Below are 12657 nucleotides of genomic sequence, written 5' to 3'. Positions count from 1 at the left end.
GGTTGAACTTGTCGCTCGATCTCCCTTGATACGAAACATGATATGTGAACCTATTTGGTTTTGTATACGGCAAAATGAAATTATTTGAATGAGCATTGTCCCAAAAATGAGAGTTTAGCCTATATGGTTAAAAGTTTGATAAATATTAATGTTGAATTTGTCCCTCGATGTCCTTTATTGCGTAACATAATATTTGAACCAATTTCGTTTTAAATTTGGTAAATAGAAAGTAATGAGATGACCCTTATCGCGAAAACGAGATTTTAGCTTATATTGTTGCATGTTTGTTAAATACGAAGGTTGAACATGTCCCTCGATGTCCCTTGATGCGAAACATGATATGTGAACCTATTTGGTTTGAAATTCGGTAAAATGAAAGTATTGAAATGACCCTTGTCGCGAAAATGAAATGTTAGCCTATGTGGTTAGAAGTTTGATAAAGGTTGAACTTGTCCCTCGATGTCCCTTGATGCGAAACATGATATGTGAACCTATTTGGTTTGAAATTCGGTAAAATGAAAGTATTGAAATGACCCTTGTCGCGAAAATGAAATGTTAGCCTATGTGGTTAGAAGTTTGATAAAGGTTGAACTTGTCCCTCGATGTCCCTTGATGCGAAACATGATATGTGAACCTATTTGGTTTGAAATTCGGTAAAATGAAAGTATTGGAATAACTTTGTCGCAAAAATGAGATTTTAGCCTATATGGTTAGAAGTTTGATAAAGGTTGAACTTGTCCCTCGATCTCCCTTGATACGAAACATGATATGTGAACCTATTTGGTTTTGTATTCGGCAAAATGAAATTATTTGAATGAGCATTGTCCCAAAAAAGAGATTTTAGCCTATATGGTTAAAAGTTTGAGAAATATTAATGTTGAATTTGTCCCTCGATGTCCTTTATTGCGTATCATAATATTTGAACCAATTTCGTTTTAAATTTGGTAAATAGAAAGTAATGAGATGACCCTTATCGCGAAAACGAGATTTTAGCTTATATTGTTGCATGTTTGTTAAATACGAAGGTTGAACATGTCCCTCGATGTCCCTTGATGCGAAACATGATATGTGAACCTATTTGGTTTGAAATTCGGTAAAATGAAAGTATTGAAATGACCCTTGTCGCGAAAATGAAATGTTAGCCTATGTGGTTCGAAGTTTGATAAAGGTTGAACTTGTCCCTCGATGTCCCTTGATGCGAAACATGATATGTGAACCTATTTGGTTTTATATTCGGAAAAATGGAAGTATTGGAATGACTTTGTCGCGAAAATGAGATTTTAGCCTATATGGTTAGAAGTTTGATAAAGGTTGAACTTGTCCCTCGATCTCCCTTGATACGAAACATGATATGTGAACCTATTTGGTTTTCTATTCGGCAAAATGAAATTATTTGAATGACCATTGTCCCAAAAAAGAGATGTTAGCCTATATGGTTAGAAGTTTGATAAAGGTTGAACTTGTCCCTCGATCTCCCTTGATACGAAACATGATATGTGAACCTATTTGGTTTTATATTCGGAAAAATGAAAGTATTGGAATGACTTTGTCGCGAAAATGAGATTTTAGCCTATATGGTTAGAAGTTTGATAAAGGTTGAACTTGTCCCTCGATCTCCCTTGATACGAAACATGATATGTGAACCTATTTGGTTTGAAATTCGGTAAAATGAAAGTATTGGAATAACTTTGTCGCAAAAATGAGATTTTAGCCTATATGGTTAGAAGTTTGATAAAGGTTGAACTTGTCCCTCGATCTCCCTTGATACGAAACATGATATGTGAACCTATTTGGTTTTATATTTGGAAAAATGAAAGTATTGGAATCACTTTGTCGCAAAAATGAGATTTTAGCCTTATATGGTTAGAAGTTTGATAAAGGTTGAACTTGTCCCTCGATCTCCCTTGATACGAAACATGATATGTGAACCTATTTGGTTTTGTATTCGGCAAAATGAAATTATTTGAATGACCATTGTCCCAAAAAAGAGATTTTAGCCTATATGGTTAAAAGTTTGAGAAATATTAATGTTGAATTTGTCCCTCGATGTCCTTTATTGCGTATCATAATATTTGAACCAATTTCGTTTTAAATTTGGTAAATAGAAAGTAATGAGATGACCCTTATCGCGAAAACGAGATTTTAGCTTATATTGTTGCATGTTTGTTAAATACGAAGGTTGAACATGTCCCTCGATGTCCCTTGATGCGAAACATGATATGTGAACCTATTTGGTTTGAAATTCGGTAAAATGAAAGTATTGAAATGACCCTTGTCGCGAAAATGAAATGTTAGCCTATGTGGTTCGAAGTTTGATAAAGGTTGAACTTGTCCCTCGATGTCCCTTGATGCGAAACATGATATGTGAACCTATTTGGTTTTATATTCGGAAAAATGAAAGTATTGGAATGACTTTGTCGCGAAAATGAGATTTTAGCCTATATGGTTAGAAGTTTGATAAAGGTTGAACTTGTCCCTCGATCTCCCTTGATACGAAACATGATATGTGAACCTATTTGGTTTTGTATTCGGCAAAATGAAATTATTTGAATGACCATTGTCCCAAAAAAGAGATGTTAGCCTATATGGTTAGAAGTTTGATAAAGGGTGAACTTGTCCCTCGATCTCCCTTGATACGAAACATGATATGTGAACCTATTTGGTTTTAAATTCGGAAAAATGAAAGTATTGGAATGACTTTGTCGCGAAAATGAGATTTTAGCCTATATGGTTAGAAGTTTGATAAAGGTTGAACTTGTCGCTCGATCTCCCTTGATACGAAACATGATATGTGAACCTATTTGGTTTTGTATACGGCAAAATGAAATTATTTGAATGAGCATTGTCCCAAAAATGAGAGTTTAGCCTATATGGTTAAAAGTTTGATAAATATTAATGTTGAATTTGTCCCTCGATGTCCTTTATTGCGTAACATAATATTTGAACCAATTTCGTTTTAAATTTGGTAAATAGAAAGTAATGAGATGACCCTTATCGCGAAAACGAGATTTTAGCTTATATTGTTGCATGTTTGTTAAATACGAAGGTTGAACATGTCCCTCGATGTCCCTTGATGCGAAACATGATATGTGAACCTATTTGGTTTGAAATTCGGTAAAATGAAAGTATTGAAATGACCCTTGTCGCGAAAATGAAATGTTAGCCTATGTGGTTAGAAGTTTGATAAAGGTTGAACTTGTCCCTCGATGTCCCTTGATGCGAAACATGATATGTGAACCTATTTGGTTTGAAATTCGGTAAAATGAAAGTATTGAAATGACCCTTGTCGCGAAAATGAAATGTTAGCCTATGTGGTTAGAAGTTTGATAAAGGTTGAACTTGTCCCTCGATGTCCCTTGATGCGAAACATGATATGTGAACCTATTTGGTTTGAAATTCGGTAAAATGAAAGTATTGGAATAACTTTGTCGCAAAAATGAGATTTTAGCCTATATGGTTAGAAGTTTGATAAAGGTTGAACTTGTCCCTCGATCTCCCTTGATACGAAACATGATATGTGAACCTATTTGGTTTTATATTTGGAAAAATGAAAGTATTGGAATCACTTTGTCGCAAAAATGAGATTTTAGCCTTATATGGTTAGAAGTTTGATAAAGGTTGAACTTGTCCCTCGATCTCCCTTGATACGAAACATGATATGTGAACCTATTTGGTTTTGTATTCGGCAAAATGAAATTATTTGAATGACCATTGTCCCAAAAAAGAGATTTTAGCCTATATGGTTAAAAGTTTGAGAAATATTAATGTTGAATTTGTCCCTCGATGTCCTTTATTGCGTATCATAATATTTGAACCAATTTCGTTTTAAATTTGGTAAATAGAAAGTAATGAGATGACCCTTATCGCGAAAACGAGATTTTAGCTTATATTGTTGCATGTTTGTTAAATACGAAGGTTGAACATGTCCCTCGATGTCCCTTGATGCGAAACATGATATGTGAACCTATTTGGTTTGAAATTCGGTAAAATGAAAGTATTGAAATGACCCTTGTCGCGAAAATGAAATGTTAGCCTATGTGGTTCGAAGTTTGATAAAGGTTGAACTTGTCCCTCGATGTCCCTTGATGCGAAACATGATATGTGAACCTATTTGGTTTTATATTCGGAAAAATGAAAGTATTGGAATGACTTTGTCGCGAAAATGAGATTTTAGCCTATATGGTTAGAAGTTTGATAAAGGTTGAACTTGTCCCTCGATCTCCCTTGATACGAAACATGATATGTGAACCTATTTGGTTTTGTATTCGGCAAAATGAAATTATTTGAATGACCATTGTCCCAAAAAAGAGATGTTAGCCTATATGGTTAGAAGTTTGATAAAGGTTGAACTTGTCCCTCGATCTCCCTTGATACGAAACATGATATGTGAACCTATTTGGTTTTATATTCGGAAAAATGAAAGTATTGGAATTACTTTGTCGCGAAAATGAGATTTTAGCCTATATGGTTAGAAGTTTGATAAAGGTTGAACTTGTCCCTCGATCTCCCTTGATACGAAACATGATATGTGAACCTATTTGGTTTTGTATACGGCAAAATGAAATTATTTGAATGAGCATTGTCCCAAAAATGAGAGTTTAGCCTATATGGTTAAAAGTTTGATAAATATTAATGTTGAATTTGTCCCTCGATGTCCTTTATTGCGTAACATAATATTTGAACCAATTTCGTTTTAAATTTGGTAAATAGAAAGTAATGAGATGACCCTTATCGCGAAAACAAGATTTTAGCTTATATTGTTGCATGTTTGTTAAATACGAAGGTTGAACATGTCCCTCGATGTCCCTTGATGCGAAACATGATATGTGAACCTATTTGGTTTGAAATTCGGTAAAATGAAAGTATTGAAATGACCCTTGTCGCGAAAATGAAATGTTAGCCTATGTGGTTCGAAGTTTGATAAAGGTTGAACTTGTCCCTCGATGTCCCTTGATGCGAAACATGATATGTGAACCTATTTGGTTTTATATTCGGAAAAATGGAAGTATTGGAATGACTTTGTCGCGAAAATGAGATTTTAGCCTATATGGTTAGAAGTTTGATAAAGGTTGAACTTGTCCCTCGATCTCCCTTGATACGAAACATGATATGTGAACCTATTTGGTTTTCTATTCGGCAAAATGAAATTATTTGAATGACCATTGTCCCAAAAAAGAGATGTTAGCCTATAAGGTTAGAAGTTTGATAAAGGTTGAACTTGTCCCTCGATCTCCCTTGATACGAAACATGATATGTGAACCTATTTGGTTTTATATTCGGAAAAATGAAAGTATTGGAATGACTTTGTCGCGAAAATGAGATTTTAGCCTATATGGTTAGAAGTTTGATAAAGGTTGAACTTGTCCCTCGATCTCCCTTGATACGAAACATGATATGTGAACCTATTTGGTTTGAAATTCGGTAAAATGAAAGTATTGGAATAACTTTGTCGCAAAAATGAGATTTTAGCCTATATGGTTAGAAGTTTGATAAAGGTTGAACTTGTCCCTCGATCTCCCTTGATACGAAACATGATATGTGAACCTATTTGGTTTTATATTTGGAAAAATGAAAGTATTGGAATCACTTTGTCGCAAAAATGAGATTTTAGCCTTATATGGTTAGAAGTTTGATAAAGGTTGAACTTGTCCCTCGATCTCCCTTGATACGAAACATGATATGTGAACCTATTTGGTTTTGTATTCGGCAAAATGAAATTATTTGAATGACCATTGTCCCAAAAAAGAGATTTTAGCCTATATGGTTAAAAGTTTGAGAAATATTAATGTTGAATTTGTCCCTCGATGTCCTTTATTGCGTATCATAATATTTGAACCAATTTCGTTTTAAATTTGGTAAATAGAAAGTAATGAGATGACCCTTATCGCGAAAACGAGATTTTAGCTTATATTGTTGCATGTTTGTTAAATACGAAGGTTGAACATGTCCCTCGATGTCCCTTGATGCGAAACATGATATGTGAACCTATTTGGTTTGAAATTCGGTAAAATGAAAGTATTGAAATGACCCTTGTCGCGAAAATGAAATGTTAGCCTATGTGGTTCGAAGTTTGATAAAGGTTGAACTTGTCCCTCGATGTCCCTTGATGCGAAACATGATATGTGAACCTATTTGGTTTTATATTCGGAAAAATGAAAGTATTGGAATGACTTTGTCGCGAAAATGAGATTTTAGCCTATATGGTTAGAAGTTTGATAAAGGTTGAACTTGTCCCTCGATCTCCCTTGATACGAAACATGATATGTGAACCTATTTGGTTTTGTATTCGGCAAAATGAAATTATTTGAATGACCATTGTCCCAAAAAAGAGATGTTAGCCTATATGGTTAGAAGTTTGATAAAGGGTGAACTTGTCCCTCGATCTCCCTTGATACGAAACATGATATGTGAACCTATTTGGTTTTAAATTCGGAAAAATGAAAGTATTGGAATGACTTTGTCGCGAAAATGAGATTTTAGCCTATATGGTTAGAAGTTTGATAAAGGTTGAACTTGTCGCTCGATCTCCCTTGATACGAAACATGATATGTGAACCTATTTGGTTTTGTATACGGCAAAATGAAATTATTTGAATGAGCATTGTCCCAAAAATGAGAGTTTAGCCTATATGGTTAAAAGTTTGATAAATATTAATGTTGAATTTGTCCCTCGATGTCCTTTATTGCGTAACATAATATTTGAACCAATTTCGTTTTAAATTTGGTAAATAGAAAGTAATGAGATGACCCTTATCGCGAAAACGAGATTTTAGCTTATATTGTTGCATGTTTGTTAAATACGAAGGTTGAACATGTCCCTCGATGTCCCTTGATGCGAAACATGATATGTGAACCTATTTGGTTTGAAATTCGGTAAAATGAAAGTATTGAAATGACCCTTGTCGCGAAAATGAAATGTTAGCCTATGTGGTTAGAAGTTTGATAAAGGTTGAACTTGTCCCTCGATGTCCCTTGATGCGAAACATGATATGTGAACCTATTTGGTTTGAAATTCGGTAAAATGAAAGTATTGAAATGACCCTTGTCGCGAAAATGAAATGTTAGCCTATGTGGTTAGAAGTTTGATAAAGGTTGAACTTGTCCCTCGATGTCCCTTGATGCGAAACATGATATGTGAACCTATTTGGTTTGAAATTCGGTAAAATGAAAGTATTGGAATAACTTTGTCGCAAAAATGAGATTTTAGCCTATATGGTTAGAAGTTTGATAAAGGTTGAACTTGTCCCTCGATCTCCCTTGATACGAAACATGATATGTGAACCTATTTGGTTTTATATTTGGAAAAATGAAAGTATTGGAATCACTTTGTCGCAAAAATGAGATTTTAGCCTTATATGGTTAGAAGTTTGATAAAGGTTGAACTTGTCCCTCGATCTCCCTTGATACGAAACATGATATGTGAACCTATTTGGTTTTGTATTCGGCAAAATGAAATTATTTGAATGACCATTGTCCCAAAAAAGAGATTTTAGCCTATATGGTTAAAAGTTTGAGAAATATTAATGTTGAATTTGTCCCTCGATGTCCTTTATTGCGTATCATAATATTTGAACCAATTTCGTTTTAAATTTGGTAAATAGAAAGTAATGAGATGACCCTTATCGCGAAAACGAGATTTTAGCTTATATTGTTGCATGTTTGTTAAATACGAAGGTTGAACATGTCCCTCGATGTCCCTTGATGCGAAACATGATATGTGAACCTATTTGGTTTGAAATTCGGTAAAATGAAAGTATTGAAATGACCCTTGTCGCGAAAATGAAATGTTAGCCTATGTGGTTCGAAGTTTGATAAAGGTTGAACTTGTCCCTCGATGTCCCTTGATGCGAAACATGATATGTGAACCTATTTGGTTTTATATTCGGAAAAATGAAAGTATTGGAATGACTTTGTCGCGAAAATGAGATTTTAGCCTATATGGTTAGAAGTTTGATAAAGGTTGAACTTGTCCCTCGATCTCCCTTGATACGAAACATGATATGTGAACCTATTTGGTTTTGTATTCGGCAAAATGAAATTATTTGAATGACCATTGTCCCAAAAAAGAGATGTTAGCCTATATGGTTAGAAGTTTGATAAAGGTTGAACTTGTCCCTCGATCTCCCTTGATACGAAACATGATATGTGAACCTATTTGGTTTTATATTCGGAAAAATGAAAGTATTGGAATTACTTTGTCGCGAAAATGAGATTTTAGCCTATATGGTTAGAAGTTTGATAAAGGTTGAACTTGTCCCTCGATCTCCCTTGATACGAAACATGATATGTGAACCTATTTGGTTTTGTATACGGCAAAATGAAATTATTTGAATGAGCATTGTCCCAAAAATGAGAGTTTAGCCTATATGGTTAAAAGTTTGATAAATATTAATGTTGAATTTGTCCCTCGATGTCCTTTATTGCGTAACATAATATTTGAACCAATTTCGTTTTAAATTTGGTAAATAGAAAGTAATGAGATGACCCTTATCGCGAAAACAAGATTTTAGCTTATATTGTTGCATGTTTGTTAAATACGAAGGTTGAACATGTCCCTCGATGTCCCTTGATGCGAAACATGATATGTGAACCTATTTGGTTTGAAATTCGGTAAAATGAAAGTATTGAAATGACCCTTGTCGCGAAAATGAAATGTTAGCCTATGTGGTTAGAAGTTTGATAAAGGTTGAACTTGTCCCTCGATGTCCCTTGATGCGAAACATGATATGTGAACCTATTTGGTTTGAAATTCGGTAAAATGAAAGTATTGAAATGACCCTTGTCGCGAAAATGAAATGTTAGCCTATGTGGTTAGAAGTTTGATAAAGGTTGAACTTGTCCCTCGATGTCCCTTGATGCGAAACATGATATGTGAACCTATTTGGATTGAAATTCGGTAAAATGAAAGTATTGGAATAACTTTGTCGCAAAAATGAGATTTTAGCCTATATGGTTAGAAGTTTGATAAAGGTTGAACTTGTCCCTCGATCTCCCTTGATACGAAACATGATATGTGAACCTATTTGGTTTTATATTTGGAAAAATGAAAGTATTGGAATCACTTTGTCGCAAAAATGAGATTTTAGCCTTATATGGTTAGAAGTTTGATAAAGGTTGAACTTGTCCCTCGATCTCCCTTGATACGAAACATGATATGTGAACCTATTTGGTTTTGTATTCGGCAAAATGAAATTATTTGAATGACCATTGTCCCAAAAAAGAGATTTTAGCCTATATGGTTAAAAGTTTGAGAAATATTAATGTTGAATTTGTCCCTCGATGTCCTTTATTGCGTAACATAATATTTGAACCAATTTCGTTTTAAATTTGGTAAATAGAAAGTAATGAGATGACCCTTATCGCGAAAACGAGATTTTAGCTTATATTGTTGCATGTTTGTTAAATACGAAGGTTGAACATGTCCCTCGATGTCCCTTGATGCGAAACATGATATGTGAACCTATTTGGTTTGAAATTCGGTAAAATGAAAGTATTGAAATGACCCTTGTCGCGAAAATGAAATGTTAGCCTATGTGGTTCGAAGTTTGATAAAGGTTGAACTTGTCCCTCGATGTCCCTTGATGCGAAACATGATATGTGAACCTATTTGGTTTTATATTCGGAAAAATGAAAGTATTGGAATGACTTTGTCGCGAAAATGAGATTTTAGCCTATATGGTTAGAAGTTTGATAAAGGTTGAACTTGTCCCTCGATCCCCCTTGATACGAAACATGATATGTGAACCTATTTGGTTTTGTATTCGGCAAAATGAAATTATTTGAATGACCATTGTCCCAAAAAAGAGATTTTAGCCTATATGGTTAGAAGTTTGATAAAGGTTGAACTTGTCCCTCGATCTCCCTTGATACGAAACATGATATGTGAACCTATTTGGTTTTATATTCGGAAAAATGAAAGTATTGGAATGACTTTGTCGCGAAAATGAGATTTTAGCCTATATGGTTAGAAGTTTGATAAAGGTTGAACTTGTCCCTCGATCTCCCTTGATACGAAACATGATATGTGAACCTATTTGGTTTTGTATACGGCAAAATGAAATTATTTGAATGAGCATTGTCCCAAAAATGAGAGTTTAGCCTATATGGTTAAAAGTTTGATAAATATTAATGTTGAATTTGTCCCTCGATGTCCTTTATTGCGTAACATAATATTTGAACCAATTTCGTTTTAAATTTGGTAAATAGAAAGTAATGAGATGACCCTTATCGCGAAAACGAGATTTTAGCATATATTGTTGCATGTTTGTTAAATATGAAGGTTGAACATGTCCCTCGATGTCCGTTGATGTGAAACATGATATGTGAACCTATTTGGTTTGAAATTCAGTAAAATGAAAGTATTGAAATGACCCTTGTCGCGAAAATGAAATGTTAGCCTATGTGGTTTGAAGTTTGATAAACAGTGAACTTGTCCCTCGATGTCCCTTGATGCGAAACATGCTATGTGAACTTATTTGGTTTTATATTCGGAAAAATGAAAGTATTGGAATCACTTTATCGCGAAAATGAGATTTTAGCCTTATATGGTTAGATGTTTGATAAAGGTTGAACTTGTCCCTCGATCTCCCTTGATACAAAACATGATATGTGAACCTATTTGGTTTTGTATTCGGCAAAATGAAATTATTTGAATGAGCATTGTCCCAAAAATGAGATTTTAGCCTATATGGTTAAAAGTTTGATAAATATTAATGTTGAATTTGTCCCTCGATGTCCTTTATTGCGTAACATAATATTTGAACCAATTTCGTTTTAAATTTGGTAAATAGAAAGTAATGAGATGACCCTTATCGCGAAAACGAGATTTTAGCTTATATTGTTGCATGTTTGTTAAATACGAAGGTTGAACATGTCCCTCGATGTCCCTTGATGCGAAACATGATATGTGAACCTATTTGGTTTGAAATTCGGTAAAATGAAAGTATTGAAATGACCCTTGTCGCGAAAATGAAATGTTAGCCTATGTGGTTAGAAGTTTGATAAAGGTTGAACTTGTCCCTCGATGTCCCTTGATGCGAAACATGATATGTGAACCTATTTGGTATTATATTCGGAAAAATGAAAGTATTGGAATAACTTTGTCGCAAAAATGAGATTTTAGCCTATATGGTTAGAAGTTTGATAAAGGTTGAACTTGTCCCTCGATCTCCCTTGATACGAAACATGATATGTGAACCTATTTGGTTTGAAATTCGGTAAAATGAAAGTATTGGAATAACTTTGTCGCAAAAATGAGATTTTAGCCTATATGGTTAGAAGTTTGATAAAGGTTGAACTTGTCCCTCGATCTCCCTTGATACGAAACATGATATGTGAACCTATTTGGTTTTATATTTGGAAAAATGAAAGTATTGGAATCACTTTGTCGCAAAAATGAGATTTAAGCCTTATATGGTTAGAAGTTTGATAAAGGTTGAACTTGTCCCTCGATCTCCCTTGATACGAAACATGATATGTGAACCTATTTGGTTTTGTATTCGGCAAAATGAAATTATTTGAATGACCATTGTCCCAAAAAAGAGATTTTAGCCTATATGGTTAAAAGTTTGAGAAATATTAATGTTGAATTTGTCCCTCGATGTCCTTTATTGCGTAACATAATATTTGAACCAATTTCGTTTTAAATTTGGTAAATAGAAAGTAATGAGATGACCCTTATCGCGAAAACGAGATTTTAGCTTATATTGTTACATGTTTGTTAAATACGAAGGTTGAACATGTCCCTCAATGTCCCTTGATGCGAAACATGATATGTGAACCTATTTGGTTTGAAATTCGGTAAAATGAAAGTATTGAAATGACCCTTGTCGCGAAAATGAAATGTTAGCCTATGTGGTTCGAAGTTTGATAAAGGTTGAACTTGTCCCTCGATGTCCCTTGATGCGAAACATGATATGTGAACCTATTTGGTTTTATATTCGGAAAAATGAAAGTATTGGAATGACTTTGTCGCGAAAATGAGATTTTAGCCTATATGGTTAGAAGTTTGATAAAGGTTGAACTTGTCCCTCGATCGCCCTTGATACGAAACATGATATTTGAACCTATTTGGTTTTGTATTCGGCAAAATGAAATTATTTGAATGACCATTGTCCCAAAAAAGAGATTTTAGCCTATATGGTTAGAAGTTTGATAAAGGTTGAACTTGTCCCTCGATCTCCCTTGATACGAAACATGATATGTGAACCTATTTGGTTTTATATTCGGAAAAATGAAAGTATTGGAATGACTTTGTCGCGAAAATGAGATTTTAGCCTATATGGTTAGAAGTTTGATAAAGGTTGAACTTGTCCCTCGATCTCCCTTGATACGAAACATGATATGTGAACCTATTTGGTTTTGTATACGGCAAAATGAAATTATTTGAATGAGCATTGTCCCAAAAATGAGAGTTTAGCCTATATGGTTAAAAGTTTGATAAATATTAATGTTGAATTTGTCCCTCGATGTCCTTTATTGCGTAACATAATATTTGAACCAATTTCGTTTTAAATTTGGTAAATAGAAAGTAATGAGATGACCCTTATCGCGAAAACGAGATTTTAGCATATATTGTTGCATGTTTGTTAAATATGAAGGTTGAACATGTCCCTCGATGTCCGTTGATGTGAAACATGATATGTGAACCTATTTGGTT

This window comes from Medicago sativa, chromosome 3, assembly GCF_051527215.1.
Source record: "Medicago sativa cultivar Bolivia chromosome 3, Bolivia_mono, whole genome shotgun sequence".
In the NCBI taxonomy this organism is placed as follows: domain Eukaryota; kingdom Viridiplantae; phylum Streptophyta; class Magnoliopsida; order Fabales; family Fabaceae; genus Medicago; species Medicago sativa.
This window is presented reverse-complemented; position numbering follows the sequence as displayed.